This window comes from Lepeophtheirus salmonis, chromosome 5, assembly GCF_016086655.4.
Source record: "Lepeophtheirus salmonis chromosome 5, UVic_Lsal_1.4, whole genome shotgun sequence".
NCBI lineage: Eukaryota > Metazoa > Arthropoda > Copepoda > Siphonostomatoida > Caligidae > Lepeophtheirus > Lepeophtheirus salmonis.
Window position 1 is genome coordinate 35,638,369 of NC_052135.2, and position 16,823 is coordinate 35,655,191.

At 30.7% G+C, this 16,823-nt stretch overlaps 1 protein-coding gene across 1 annotated transcript in view; it reads right to left on the reverse strand.

The window, feature by feature from the left end:
• The window catches only part of LOC121117319 (calcium-activated chloride channel regulator 1), a 52,550-nt gene that overhangs the window by 14,514 nt on the left and 21,213 nt on the right, over positions 1–16,823 (reverse strand). The gene's annotated exons all lie outside the window — the stretch shown is intronic.

Sequence of the window (16,823 nt, forward strand, 5' to 3'; positions counted from 1 at the left end):
CTCACAAGCCATTCTGACGCATACGAAGGGGGCAAGGGCTGCCCCCCCCAATAACTGTTTCATTTGTAATATTCTTCGGTCTATTAATGATGAGTCATCCAAAGTCCTTCCAAGAAAAGCCCCCTATAACAAAACTATGATTACGGTACTGATATATGTATTAACTTTGAAAATATATAATATTTAGTGTTGGTTTTCCGTCTGGAAATCGCAAAATAGACTTGTCTGAGACAGTTGGTACACGTAATACATGTACGTACTTAATAATAGTTTGTCTTCGTAATTTCAAATCTAGGGGTGTGTCGGCCATTATATACTACTTAACACTACAGTCTCGTCCAATTGTGTACGAATTTGTACTAAATTAGTTCGTTACTACAAGATTAATGTATCTACACAAAAAAAATTGGTTTGATCGGTTACACAAAATTAAAAAGAACATTGTTTTCAAAAAGACTGTGCTGATGCATGATGACCTTTACTTTTTTAGGAAAATAAATTTCGGTAAATAAACAAGAACTGAAGACCGAACTGGAAAAACATTCTGCCTCAGATAGAGTCTCACCACTAATAATATTTTGATATTATATATATATAATATTTATAATCATATCCCAAAGCGCCTAAGGACTTTGAAATAATTGAAAAAAATAATATATGAATGGGTACATAATAAGGAAAAGAAATGGGGGATTGAAATATAAAATTGAATGGATCGACCTCAAGAACACATACATGGAGTTAAAAAGAAATCGTATTTATTTTTTCTTAAAAGGGTACGTCACATATTATGTGTTATGAACCCAAGGAAAAACAAAAATAAATAAGAATTATGATATTTTAAACAAAAGCAAAGAAACAAAATAAAATAAGTAAGGCTGTGATGGTGGTTAGGGGTACCACTAGGCACACATATACAAATAGCACCATAAATAATTACCTCTGCACGCACCACACGTAGGAGACAATAAAGATTTAAATAAAAGATTTCTATTATTTTCATTTCTTTAAACATATTTGGTTTTATTATTCTTATCATATTATTATAATAATAATAATAATGGTAATAGCAATGGCATTAACAATGATAGGACCATACACAACAGTAATTGACAATTTATTATTGTATTTTCATTCAAATGTTTAAAAGGTTTGAATACACGTTTTTAACTTTGAGGGCTTTCAAAAATGAGTGTGAACAAATATGTTATGAATAATGAAATTACTGGTAGTGTTGGGGTTCGGTTAGAAATCCAGAGCTATAATATTGAAGCAATTTAAAAAATATTAGCTTACTAATAAGAACCATCAATTTTTCTAGATTTTTGTATGATTAGAACCGTAGTTTGTAGGAACTGTAACTTATTAAATAATTTATTTTTCAAATGCTGAAATGTTTTTATTAATTGTTAGTACCTTTAATTGTCATCTATATAGATATTTCATCTCGTAATATGGGTCAGAATCGAAATTATCCTCTGAAAACGTAATAAAAAAAGGCTTTAAAGGCCAAACCTAATCAAATTAAAAATTTCAAGATCATTTTCCTGTTCTATGGCTTAAATAACAATACTTAATGTGGGTTTTAGTCCAACTATTGAAGTTTTTTTAATTTTATATTAAGTACATGTTTAATCCTTATTTAAGATGTAATTCGAGTTAAACAAATAAGCAACGTTTAGACCACAAAAAATTGTGATAAGGAACAAGAACAGAGAAATCAACAGCAGATAAAAAATGACAGAAGTTTTTTTTTTTTTTTTTTTTTTTTTGGGGGGGGTATGCATCATATATGCGTACAATGCAGGGGACGTAGATAGGTGTTTTCAACAGGGAAATGGATATTTAATGATATCAGAAATCCTCACCCAATCCGGAGGATTTTGGACATTTTCAAAAAAGAAACCAAAAACCAACATGGTAACCCTGACAATTTAAAGAAGGATAGCAGCTTAGCTGTTATGACGTTTCATTAGATTAACTACAGCCGAATGTGATAAAGGAGAGGAGGAGAAGGAAATAAACAAGGATATTGGCAAGAATTACTCTGATGTCCATTCCCAATTCTACTCTGAGTCCAACAAGGAAGGTACTATTATAGCTCCACAACAAATCCTCAGGTTTGCTTTCCGTCTTTTATGAGCACACGCAAATATTCAATCCATTTTATAAATATATCAAAGATAGCTTGTATGTTGTAGAAAAGGAAGTTCCCTCCTCAGGAATGGAATAATAATGACAACAACTGGGGAAAAGAAAATTCACACTTCAGTTTCCCCAACTCCTAAAAAAACGAGCGACTTAAAAAAACACGAGATTTTCATTACTATGGAAAAATGTTTGTCTCTTTTTTCAGCTCTGTATTTTTCTACTAAATTTACTCATAATAACTATCAGAGTTCAGCACGTTGATTGGTTGAATTCAAACATGTTCTTTTCAAGCAGTGAAAAAATGATCTGCCATCTAATGAAGAATGCCTCAACATTTATTTGAGAATAATGAAGTAACTATTGCATACGTCATTTAGTTAGACATAGGTAGGTAGTGATTAAATATTTGAATACATTTATTTCCCTATAGGTATGGTATCCCATAAATGGAGTAGTTTGGATTGCTCTATAGACTATGTAGATCCTTTCTGAAGAACATCATCTTTATAGTGGTATTAGTTACTATGTACCTAGGTATATTTGATCTATATAGTTGAATTGATTTGAAGTCATTAGAGGAAATATATATAAGTACTATTGTACATATATAGGGAGAAAATAACACTACACATATCTACTCAAAATTGAAAAAGAGTGTTTTATTTTCTTTTGCTTTTCTCTCTCCATTTTCAAGTGACTGTATATATGTATATGTATATCATCTACCTAGTACTAGTGGTGCGTCGGTCCCAATTTATTCGGCCCAGTCCAGTTTTAGGACTGGTCCTTAAATCTTTTCTAATTCTATTGATGGTTTATTAAGCCTAATAAGATATGTATTGATATATATGCATAAGAAGGCGGTTTGAAAAGTTTCCAACCTAATAAAGACACAAGACATTTTTTCTGATTCTTCAACATAGTCTCCTTCCTTTTAACTTTACTCCCATCTCTGTAATCCGTCCAAAAAGTACTCGGCGTTTTTTTCTTCTTCAAAATAATTGTTGATGAAAGTGATTGCCTCTTAATTTGGAGTCCACTCTTAGGATTGTATTTTTGTTTGGGGCAGATAATGGTGTATCCAAGTTTACTCTAAAGTAATTAATAAGGACTAAAAATTGAATTTATTATGTCTAAACTGTACCAACAGAGCTAAAATTGAGGTTGTCCATTTTCACATAAGCATTAACATCAGCTCACTCAAACGACTCGTACATCACATTTGAGCGTCCAAAATGGCTGAAATCTTGGTGAGTAACTGTCAACAGATGCTATATAGAGGAGACTTGTTTTTATGTACGAGTTCTGCCATCTCCCCATTGAAGTCAGAAACATTTCAGACCACCCTCGTATATCTTGCAAAAACTCTACATATCATATAATTGAATAATTAAGAAAAGGAAAAATATCTTCAAAGGGGTCACGAAGGATGGTTTTTACCTTCTTTAAGAACCTTCAAATGGGACTGAATTGGGCAGGACTAGACAGCCAGTCCATATTGTGAGTTCTCTTTGGAGGTTGAACATAATGTTAGGAAGCATCTTGCAAAAATCCATAGCTATTCCCTAGAGGGGGCAAGAATGGCGTTTAAAGTGCCATCCAGAAGCCCTGCTAAAGTGTGTAAACACTGTCATATGGTAAAAGCTATCCTCTAAAGGCATTTGAAGGTTTTTTTCTTTGTGAGGTTGAAGGTTTTTTTCTTTGTGAGGTTGAAAGCTATTAAAAAATTACGAGTCAGAAGACAAGCTAATTTCTCAGGGAATTTGGTTGAAACTTCTACTTCGAGGTCTGACATTCAAATGAATTACGGGGTGTAACACTAATCACCACCCTATACAAAGACCATGCGTAAAGATTAATCTAAAAACCAATTACCATCATAAGTTTCTTGGACTATATAATTGTGATTCTTGGCATGTTGGGAGATATGAACCGTGGTTTTAATAACTATTTACAAGTGTTGAGAACCAGTCCAAGACCGATTTGGAACTGATTTTTTTCTAGACCGTGGAACAAAATTTCCTTTTTTTTAAGGATCAAAACAGATCAAGATGGAATAAACTGAATTTGGACCGAATTAGACAAAAATATAAACGTTTCAGAACTCAAACACTACACCCAACATACATATATGTATATATTTGTTTTTCAAAGATCTTAAAAGGGTTGGAATATTGTTTTTCGTTTTGTTTTGTTTTTTAAAATGTGGGTGTATCACTTTCATAGTAATAATAATAATAATGATAACATATATATACATTATACGTATTATAACCTATTCCAAGATTGATTCCCTCTTCCTAAAGTTGCAAGTAATCATAATCATATGTATTTGAATCAGTGTTTCAAAGTAAACAACACCCTTTTTCTTTCTTTCTTTCTCCTTCTTACCTACCCATATCTTTATATTATAATGTAGGTACACCCAAAGTGTGATCATTTATTATTTCATTTTTACATATTTATTTTGAATGTTCATACCATCGGGTTTTCTTGTCATCCAAAGCTCTGCTTCATTTTAGCTTAATAAATGAGAAAGTGTTTTTAAAATATAGTTACAGGGGCATCCTCAGGGCGTGAACTAGAGGGGTTGTATCCCCTCCCCCCTAAATAAAAAAAAAATGTATTTCTTCTATTATTTTTTTTCAAAAGCAATTAATTTTCTGTGAAAAGCTATGAATTTTTGACTTTTTTTTTATAAAAAAAAAACCTATGAATTTTTTGTCAATAGCTATGGGTTTTTGAAATAATTCTCCGAGAAATTTAATATTTGAAATTTGCTCTAGATTTTTGAAATTTTTTGAGAATAACTATGGATTTTTGAAATTTTTTGGGAACAGCTATCGATTTCAGGAATTGTTTTCTAAAAAATTTAATTTTTTGTGAAATGCTGTAGATTTTTGAATTTTTTTTCAAAAAATATTAAATATTTGAAATTCAATTTTTTTTCCAAAAAATTATAATGTTTGGATTGCCCCTAAAATTATAATCCTGTGGATATCCCTGGTGGCATAGGACTGATTCTTACTGGCGCCCTAGATTTCATAGTTAAAAGAGTTGCAGTCCGGTGAGAACGTATGTCACATTGACCAGGGTCAGAAATTTGCTAAGTTGTCTTCATACTACAGTACCAGTTTTTTTTTGGCTTTGTGGCTAGGGTGCAGTATTGGTAGAAAACATAATTGCCCTTCAGCCAGGGAAAGACCACTGTCTCCATGACCTCCATTTACATGTCTACGCCCTATTGAAACCAAAAAGTCCATTATCCTTTTACAGGTTTTCCAACCACTTCCTCTCAAGGCTCCTGTTGTGGCGTTTCAGCTTTTTGATCTTGGTAATGATACCCTTAAAGATGCAGAAGATATCGTCATAACTTATTCCTTCGTCAAGAACCGCTGACACACAATTTCTCAGTTGTCCTTGGTCTGATGAAGAAGTTTGTTTCCCAAGAAATATTTGTTTTATTGCTCTGCTAATTACATTAAAGACAGCCAATTCTAATTCAGGATTTTTTTCTATCTAGCAAAGTATATTTTAACCAATCAACTTTCGATGTGCCACTATTAAGAACAGAAACACCACAAGTAGAAATATTTCTCCCTGATACCAAAGGAATTCTCATGGTTTTTCGGGACTACTATTCCTTTAAATACAAAGGACCAAAAAAAGAAAAATTTAATCCCCTAACATGTATATATGTATTTGTCGCCCAGATTTAGTTTGTACTTATGTAAGTATATATATATACCTACCTACCTACATGGGTAAAAGTCATCAGTAAGTTCTGATAGAACCTTTTTTGGTATGTAAGATTATCTTTTTTACTTAAAAAGAAAAAAAAATATGTACAATTTTCTTCATTTCTTATTCTCAAAAAACGAATTGTACTTAAAAAAGAAGATTCCTTACAACTTAGAACATGACTCAGCTTCAAGAAAACCAAGTATTCAAAGAGTACATCGTTAACTATTATAGTAAACAGAGTCAGACCTTGAGGTTAATCTCTTCTTCTTTTTTGTAAAAGAAGATGGAATACCTACATACTCAGTTTTGCAACATTTTATTATTTTGTTTATTTGGTAGTATATTTACATTTTGTTAATAAAAAGATAAAGGACCAACGATGAGTTTAAAAGTTCAAATGCACTGAGCACATTGCGATAGAGTTGTGTCGACTCGAACAGATATCGACTGGACTCAACTTATTTTCCGAAAAAACTCAAATAGTGAGTCGGTTTTAAAATGTAAAAAAATAAAACAGATTAGACTATATATTTTATTAAAATTATTTTCTGAGTCTTGTTTGAGCGATGTCTCTAAATGATTTTCTAATAAAATCAGAATAATGATTTAATGAAGTTTTTCTTATCTCCAACAAAAGAGACTTAATATACTACTTTTTTATTACGAATAGCACGATCTCATAGTTAGTCACATAGAAATTAATAAATGTGCTATAGACATATGTATATTTATTATTTTCTAAGTTATAGGGTGGCCCCGAATGAGATTCCCTTACAAAAAAAAGTTACTCAGATATTTATGTTTCTATTATAATATGTATTAATTCTTTTTGACAGGTTTAATATTTTCCTACAATTGATCAATCTCGTTCATTGTACTTGGTCTGAATAACGTAACGTATCCTCACTGTCTTGCAGCTTTTACGCAAAGAAATTTTCCTAATTTTTGCCCTCACAGCCACTATCAGAAAGTCCTTACTGACTCTGAAAACTGCATTGCCCTCCCCTTTGACCATAACTACATTGCAAAGTCAAAGGGGTTAAAATCAAGTGAAAAGGGAGGTAAATAAGTTTTGTCCCTAAAGTGTTCAAAGTTGTCTTTACACCCTTCTTGCACTGGGGCCCAATCCTGCTGGCTAACGAAATCTCTATACATAATACTCTTAATTTAATGACGTCAAAGGTAAATGGAACTCTAATTCTAGAGCCTTCTGTATATACTCGAGACGATCCTTAACGATTTTACTCACCTAAAGTCGGCACAACACTACTTTAAGAACCCTAACAATAACAATGGATACATTGTGATCTTGAAAATGAGGAGGGGGAATAGAGTAATATAATCAATCAACTCAGACATTGAAGCATGCTTGAAATCACATTAACTCTCTCTCCCTATGAGTATGTATTTCCTTCGTGATTATTTCGTATAAATGCCACCATTATTAGAATATAATGTGTAAGTTTTTTAACAAAAAAATAATATTAATATAACACATAAACCTTCATTTCTAAAGATCTTTGTGGCTAAAAATATACATAATATAAAATATGTTTTGTTGCTTGGAAAATACTTAAGCATATTCATGAGAGAATAAATCATTTTTATAAAAAAAAAAAAAAAAAAAAAAAAAAAAATGGCTGTTTATACAACGTATATATTTACATAGTTAGTCTTCACCAAAAGCTGTGCAAACCGTCAGAGTTCTCTGAGGTAATGTTGCAATATTTTTACTATAGGGAAATCATATTTCATGTCATTTACTTGAGCAAACTAAAAAAACAAGGAGCTGTCATAAAATAACATGATATATAATATGTAAAAGCTCTGTTTGTTTTAATAAATGAATAGAAGTTCGTGTAAATATGTATAAAGTGTGTGTCCTAGTTGAGATTTTGTACAAATTCCCATAACTTCATAGTAACTACATTGACATCGTGTAGTATTCAATGCAGATGTTAAGTCATTTTTGTAAGTCTTAAAGCCATTTGATGAAGATTTATTGGAAACATGTACCTTTTATGTACTAATAATATCATCATTGAGGCCTCAAGATGGAGTTTCCTTCAATTGTGATACAATTTGACGTCAGTAAACATGGATTTATATATTAAGCATTGTTTATCAATTTTCAATGTATATTTTATGTATTTGACCCATCTCCATATGTTAAAAGTCAACATTATAATATCAATATAAGACTTTCCTGTTATCCCATGATCCTCATTTTAGAGGCGTGAGGGGGAGATATATTTGTATGTATTTCTCGGTAAATGGTTAAGAAATTAATTAAATTCTCCACGCGACAGGAAAACTTACGGTTTATTTTTCTTCCCTTCTTCGTATTTCGTGTAATAATAACAAGTAATGATCATAAAGTCTCTGTCTGAGGTAAGAAAGAAAGAAAGAACTAGAAACAGAAAGAGAGAGGAAACATGGTCGTTAAAAAGAAGGAGCTAAAGCTACAGGAGAGTGATGTGCCTATACCTATATATGTATATAATTCTTCCACAAGCAAGTATTGTATTGTTGTTGTTGTTTTTTCTTTGAAAAATGTATTTTAAATTGCCGTAGATATATTTTTGGGATTACCTATTTTCTTTGAAAGGGGGGAAGGGGAGGATAAAAAGTTGAGGTTGAGATTTCGTATTAGTAGATTTGAAAATCCCCTCTAAAAAAACGTTGGGAATAACGACAAATGGACGGAAGAACCAGTAAGAGATAAGGAAAGTAGACAACTAGAAAGGAATTAAATTTAAAAAAAAAAAATTTTTTTTCTCACAAAGAAAATAAAAAGTTTGTATATACTAGTAATTATGTCCGAAATCGAACTTTTATCCTTGTAAAGTAATTTATTTGTGACTGATCTAGACTTTACTTCTCCTTTCGTAAATAAAAAAAAGTTATCTTAATAGACGTAGGCATGGAATTCTAGACAAATGGAATAATCCAGCAAGTAGCATAGGTTGACATTCTTTATTTCCCTCTTGAAGGAATGGAGTAAAAAATGAAATGGACTCTTTTTTCCAAACCTATGACTCCTTTTATATTCCCCTCATATGGGAATAAAAATTATCAGTAATCATTCCAAGACTCTAGAATTCCATGACGTAGGAACATATATTTTTTGTGAACAAATATTGCTTAGTACTAGAATTTATTTTGCCATTCTGATTCTGTCATTCTTCCTGCATAAACAAACTAAAAATAAAAATTTCTCTATCTCGTCATAATAAGTGAGAAAAAAGCAGCATATCCCAAGATATCCTATGTGCTGAAGTTGAGGCGGCGAGGATTATGGACATTCTGAAGTGCTCCAGTACCCTGGTTTTCCAGGTGGCAAAGATGGAAAATGATGTAGAAGACCTATTTAGGGAAGCAGGAAACAATCGAAAGAGGAATCTAGAGTTCATGTCCAGCTTGGAGTCAAGGAGGACCTAACTAAATCGATGAATTGCCTCGCCAACAACTTCTCGGAGGCTACCTCTCGAGTCCGTATTTTACTACCTAACTCTGTAGGAATATTATATTTTTCTTTTCTTTTTGAAGGGGTGGGGGGTGGGGGAAGGTAGTGAACTTCAAAAACTTTGCCCAGCCCCCAAGGGCCTAACAACGCCACTGGGGGGAGACTAAATTTAACAACTACACCATTTAGACCAAATTTCAACCGATTAATTGAGTTTACAAACGGTTTCAGACCGGTCTATAATTTTCAGACCAAAACCCAAAACTAGCAAATATGTATTATTGAATGTAATACTAATGAGCAATAATTAACTAATTACCTATAAGTCAAAATAAAACAAAAGTAGTAGAAACAGTAGGAGTTGTTCTTCTATACATATCATGAATGATATCGTGGTTTTGAAATAAATGTCTTAGCTGATCTGAGAATCATTTATCTAAAAAAATATCACTTATCATCCGCGTCATTATACTTAAGTATAAGCACATATATGTATAAAAAGGTGCGATAAAAACAATCATTCAAGGACTTTTATTCATTCTCTCAGATAAAAAAAAAACAAAAACATTTCTAAAAGAGCCATTCCAAGGCAAAAAATGAAGTCACATTAAAACAAAGAATGGATATTATAAAGAAACATTGGCTTATTCAGATCCTTTTAAGATGTGATAAAACCCAACATACAAAGACATAATAATGAAGCAATCAAACTGTGACATAACTCTCTCTCTGCAAAAAAAATATATTTTTATATGTACGTACATGTTTTTCGTTATTTTTCTACCTCACTACAATATATATATTTTTGGCTAAAGTGAATAAAAAAACGTAATTTGCACAATTTCAGATCCTTCATACCATTTATGATAAAGAAGTAACTCTTTAAGGATATAAAATTGTCCTTTTTGGTACAAAAGGGATCATTTACAGATATGTTGAATAATTTTCATGTTGAAATGATGGCCCAAATGTAGTGTTAGTATTTAGGCCTGGATCTTCTATATTAAAAAAAACAACAACAAATAATATTGTACAACTTGGCTTTAAAAATATAACGTGTCTGAGGAATGTGCATTTTGCTTCAGATTATTGTAATATTTTCAATTGTGTTTCAATCTCCTAATTTACATTTTTCATTTGGGATTTTCTTAAATAGCTTGGACCAATAAAATAGGAAACAGTTTTCTAGGGTGGTATTGCTTAAAAATCGGTCCCGTTCCTGTTAATGGTCCTTCGTCTCATATTTTAAAATGCCCTCTTTTTGGAATCATTAAGTTTAAGTATCTATGTCCGTTTACTAATTTAATTTGTTTGGTTTACCCTCAAATATCTTTCATGCAAGAAAGTAGTTTACCACAATTCATAATTAAGGCTTAGTTTGAATATTTATCATGAGACGTCTTTTACGTCCGAGACCATAAGATTAAGAAAGGGACTACTTTTTTAATCTTGGACAGATCCATCCCTACAGCTATCGATGAGTACATATTACGAGACATGTCATATGTACAACAAATCACAAAAGTTGACTGAAAAAACTCTTGTTAAGGCTTAAAAAACCTACTACACACATAATTAAATCTGGGTCTAATTTCTGAGAGCTATACAATTACATACAACCCTATTTCAATGCAGTGAATTGGCAATTTACTATGCGCGCGTCACTCGTGCAATTGTTTTGAATTACTTGCATACAACACATAAATGCATGTTGTTCTTTTAAGCACGTTGCACAAGACAAAACAAAAATATATATACATATTTATAGCATATCATCATCACCTAGTGTTGGAATCAAGGAGTATTACTCAAACTCGAAAAAACTCGACATTACTAAAACTAACAATTTTTGGATAATCTTTAAATCTCTCCCAAAATATGTATTTATTTGGAAATTTTTAAAATGGGACGTATTTATACAATTAATGTGGAAACTCTTAAAAGTTCAAAACTGGACCAAACTCAAAAACTCATAAATCGTATAAAACGAACTTCACTCAATGCAAACTTGAACTAACTATAATTTTTTTGACTCGAATCTAAACCTAATATAATCATCATAGCATGGCATATCTTTATATATATATATAAAGTACCATTAAGTCTACGAAACACGTTGAAGTTACGTGAATTCTCCCTCCAAATAGAGACTATTTAACAACTCTTACAAAATAAAGGTAGGTAGGAAAATTTCTTTTTTTTTTTTACAACTCAAAGCAAGGGAACAAAAATATAATAATGAATTATGATTTACTCAAAATAAGTATGAAAAAAAATCATGAAAAACAATGACCAAGGATTTTGGAGTAATAACTCTACGGAGCGTGAGTTAATTGTGAGAGAATGTAGTAAATTTAATATCCAATATTTGAGAAGACAAAAAAGTAATAAAAAATGCGTCGTTTTTATTTTTTTAAAAGGGAAAATTGTCAAAACATTTTTTTTTCTTTCTTGCTACATTTTGAAAAGTCATAAAAATTGATAAGAGAAAACAACTGAACAAAAATAGAACAATAAAACGGTACTACATAGAAATCCTTAGTTATTAGGATCCCTTAAAGGTCTTTCATATACTATAATAATAATAATAACAACAAAGGTAACAGTAGATGCCGTTAATGAGTATAATTAAAAAGAAGAAAAACCGATCTTTCCGTTCTAATAGGTAATGTTAATAAATGAAAACCAAATGGAATTAAGTGATTAGATGATTGTAAAAATGCACTAATCGAATCGAATTAGTTCATTTTATTACATTGATTATAATCCTCTTCTTCTCCAAACTTCTTTGATTGTAATTCTTAAAGACACTTTTACGGCTTTTAATTCCTAATTAATTCAAATTAGAGATTATATTCTCGGATCACTTTAGACACAAACGCTCACTTTTCAAAAAATTAATTATCCTTGAATCAGGATTTTATAGATTTCTCTTGTAGTTGACAACGCTGTTTGGGCATGATATACTCAGTTGCAGAAACATTTTGCAGTTAGAAAAAAAAATAGCAAGACAAAAACTTTTTTTTTAAACTAGATCAAAAATTTCCTTTAAAAATCAATAAAAAGAAAAATAGCCAGAAGCAGCACATTTTGTAAATATGTATTAAAAATGTGTGGCACGCTAATAGAAAAACAATCTAGAAAGATTTTTCACAAAATTATATCTAGATTACATTTGTAATACTTTTAAGGGCCCACAAATTGCACTTCAAGAAGCCAAAATTGATCGTCACATTAAAAGAATCATAAATGGATAGGATTATATTTGAAAGGCCAAATAGGAAACGTTCTCATAAATCAAAAAACGCATTTAAACTATAGATACAATTATTGGGTGTCTCAACTTATACTAGAAATTTGAATATAAGGGCTATAATTGACTTCAATATGACTATGAAATATGGGGCTGTATATAACATTTGAAAAAATAATTAATTAGACATTTCTCATTTTCTTGATTTTCAAGATTGTTTTTTTATTTATTTACAACACATCCCTATCCCATTTGAATATTCATCCAGGTTACAAATGGAACAAGCTATACTATTTCCCAAATGAAAGCCCATTTAGTCAATTATTAGAGTTAAATACGACATTAATGGTTAATTTGTCAAGCTTATTTCGTAAATGTGCCAGGGATGATTTTTTTAGAGTATCTCTAAGCTCTAATTATAGTTATTTACGACCTTAAGTCAAATATATACAAAAAAGATGCCAACATTTAAAAAAAGAAGAAGAAGATAAATAGCTGTATGCAATTTCTTGTGACATATAGCCAATAAAAATCCCAAATGAGGTTTTTTTTCACAATACAAAAACATTATCTTTCTTACAGAAGAAACCAAAGATATTTATTTCCCTGAGTACCAAAACAATCTCAGGATCTCACAAACAATGATAAATATAACGTAAATACTCCTCCTCCCCTCCATATATTTGAGGACAATTAGAGGAACCTTCATTAGTTAATTTGGTGAAACGCGTAACCAAAAAAGAAAAAAAAGAGGCAATAATAACATACAATAATATGAAGGAACAGTAAGAAACAGTCTAAGACTGAAAAAAAAGAAACTTATAATTTTAGAAACGGACCGGAAATACAGGGTGTTGTCATTTACTCTACATATTGTGTGTGTAACTTAGAGACTGGTTCTTACATTTATTTATTTTTTGAAATGTCTACAAAATGAATAGTTACCTACTTTTTCACTTTGAAAAACACTTTTCCATGAAAGGTTCGATTTCATGCTAAGCATACAATACTTAAATTGATAACTTTTTTATAAAAAATAACCATTTTAGAGGAAAATTACTATAGTAACACTTTTGAAAGATTGTCTATCCATCTAAATTAGTTATTAAAAGTTTGTTTGTCTGTTTGAATATATGAAAGTCACTATATATTACTATATATAGTTCTTTCTGATGTAAATCATATAAATATTTTTGAAATATAAAAAATGAGTAGTATTAATAAAATATTGCGGGCGTGTGCATGTATAACAGGAGCACTGTTTCTGTTTGTTTTGGTTATTGGTTTATTGTGTATATCATAAACTAATTCACATGCATTTACAGTATATCTTAAAATTTCAATTAAATATAAACCCTGAAATGTTCAAATGATTTTTGTTTGTTTTTATTTTTGAAACGATCTAAAGACTCATCCCAAAATAATGAATTATTTTTCACAAACTGTTATTCTTGAGCTGAAAATACATATGAATTTATTGATATACGTATTGAATTGTTTCGTGCGAGTACGCTAATGAAAAACAGAGAGTGATTTCTTACGAAGTTATCGTCTATATTGCTAAAGTAGAATTTGTCTTTTAGCCGACGCCTAATTACTCAGAGCAATGCCAGGTACTTACTACCTCCAGTTTATTATAAATTGCTCTACTTGAACTTATTTTTACTATTTTTAGGTATGATATATATTCTTTTTCTTTCCATAAAGTTGTGAAATTGACAACTTCAAGGGCACGGATCAATATGGCTCAAATATTATATTTCTTAATTTTTTAAGAAAAAATAATGTTTATCTACTATATCCCTCATCCATTCTAGTGTAAATATGCTGTGTACACGTAAGAATTTTGTTTCTAGTATTACTTGTACTATAAGCAGATTCTACAAGCTACTATTTGAACGTAGGGGTTTATCATAAATAAAAATAATTTAATTACCAATTAGTAATTGATTCCATTTTAATAAATCAAAATTAGTATTGGATCCGTCCAAGGACTGCTTTCCTAATCAATCTTTTTTGTGACTCGGTCCGGTCTTTTTCACTATTCCTTAGTCCTAAGGACCAATTAGTAACTCCTTAAGATTTGGCTAGGATTGAAAAATATAATGAAGGATAGTTAGAATGTATAATACTTTCTAGGCACACAGCTCCTACTTAAAACTGAAGGTATCTTGTCTCTTTGAAAGAGTTTATGATATAATTTTAACAGTTGAAATGACCTAGTTAGTAACTATGTTATTTCAGCTGTTGTAGTTACTATAAAAGACATATTGTTGAATGACAGAAAAAATTAATCAAGACCGAACTAGAGAGACTGCAGTCTTTTTAATTTTTTTAAACTGATCCAAAACGAATCAAAACTACTTATTTATTGTGTGTTTATGAAAGATTATCCAACAGTGGTCACTGAATTTTATAAGATACTATAACAATGGCTCTTATAATGTGGATTGAGTAAAGGGTGGGGAGGGTCGTAATAAAAAAGATGAAGAAAATTCAATTTTTTTGCAGAACATCAGTTTTAAATAATGGTAGTACGTCTCGGGAATACAGTAATATTTTGTCAGATGGTGCTAAATGTAAAAAGTTTAAAACTTATGTGCATCAGAATACTATATAAATATTAGTGTTAAGACTCTCTCCAAGACCGATTTTTTTTCGGTTCGGTAATAGGTTATTTTTTTAGACCGATTTGCACCGATATTCCGGTTCAGACCACGATCTCAGACCGTAAACTGAAATTTAATCGTGGACTGCTTTTTTAGTATCAGTGGATGGGCCGATTTTCTGCCAACTCGTGATTTACGAATTGTATAAATATGATTTATGTAACACATTTCACCTTACATGACGTTTATTCTAGTTTGATGTTCACAATTTTGAAACTCAATTGACGTAATCAATACTTTTTCTATAGAATCGGTCTAAACCAAATTCTAAAAAGATAGCGATCCAGATCTAAATTTTTTTGTGGGTTCGGTCTAGACAGAGCTTATTCTAAGGACTACTAAAAAATCACAACAGTCTCAGACCGAAACCCAACACTAATATATATAAATGACGTATAAAAATTATTTCTTAAAAACATATAATGGAAATTCAATCATTTTAAAATTCTCACCACAAGTTTCTGAGCTATTTATTCCTAATGATTCATCTCATTTTTTGGTTGCAACAGTACAAGCTACACCTAGTACAATAGGTCCAACTTTTTTGTTCCAGTAAAGTCAAACTCGAATTATGTATACTAGTCTTCGAATTTTTTTGTAGTCTGTACTAATTACCACAATAGTCTTTTCATACAAATAACTGTAATTAGTATCATCATTAGAGATAGGTAAGTATTTTTGGCTTTTGTGCAATAGCTAATAAGACCACCTATTTCTTTAGAAGCATAATTAGCATTCGATACATCTATTATTATTTAACCCTTTAATTAAACCAATCCCTTCTCAATCTTTGCAACTATAAAACACATACCAAATGAATGCTAATTAAATGCTCCCTCCCCATTTCCAATCAAGAAATGTGGAGTAAGTATCTTTGTGATGTCCAGGCGTGTTTGTGCAATCAAGAAGGACTTAAAACCATTATTTAGGGACTATGTAATTAGGAATAATATAACTTTTTCGCTTCAGAATTATTCAATGATTAAATATATAAAATATTGGCAGATTTCCATAGTCCAATAAATTATATTTGTAATCACTTTTTGAAACTTGAAAACATCAGCCAAATTCAGTTTCTGTGTACAACTTCAGCCTGGTTGCACCAAATAGACTTAAATTAAAACTAGAAACTTATGACATAACTGCATTTAAGCTGTCTTAAATTTATGCTGAGTTGGTGTAAAGGTGCCTCTGTGTGGTACTTCTAGCGTTTTTGTAAAATTTGTGTTTAAAAATGAGGCAGAAGTCACTAATAGTGTTGTATCGGTTCAGTCTAGTCATAGAACCGGTCATATTTTTTGTAAAAATATCGATACTTTATTTACCCAAATAAGGTTTATGAGATATAAAAAATTGAGATCATTGCCCATATCTTGCAAAAAATATTATTTTTTTCTTTATAATGGAATATCAAAAGGAGATATATTATTTTTACTAGGTTTGAATAATTTATTTTATTATATAACAATTTAAAAAACAACCCACTCAATGACGTCACAAAAGATCAACTTTAACTTCTGTTAAGGACCGACTAGTGGAA